Raw genomic sequence first — 493 nt, forward strand, 5'->3', positions numbered from 1 at the left:
ACGTACACAATAATAAACTGTGTAGTATTAATTCTATTGACCTTATTCTCGTACTGTATAATAAATGTAGTAAAATGGTTATAATATTTGATAAAATATTAATTTTCATGTTTCTGTATTATCAACATTTATTATATTCTTGTCGTCATGACTTTTTTAGTATACATCTATTTTTTAAAACATATCCCTTCAATTATTTTCTTCTCGATCGACCAATCCTCACTATCAGGGACTTTTTTTAAAATTCAATTTAGTATCATTGATTCATAATGAGCATAGAGAAATATCATTTATTTTCCTTTTTTACACATTTCCAACGTCATTATCATTAAAACATGAATTATATATACCGTGTAATATTTATATTCAGGCACAGATTTTTCATTTTTACTCTTTCTTTAAAAAAACGACATTTCCTGCTTGTACTTAACTCCAAAAAACGTGTGTATCTCTTTTAACTTCGTAGATATACTTGTATTAAAAAAATACTGTA

The sequence above is a fragment of the Apis dorsata genome, unplaced genomic scaffold, assembly GCF_000469605.1.
Source record: "Apis dorsata unplaced genomic scaffold, Apis dorsata 1.3 scaffold_400, whole genome shotgun sequence".
NCBI lineage: Eukaryota > Metazoa > Arthropoda > Insecta > Hymenoptera > Apidae > Apis > Apis dorsata.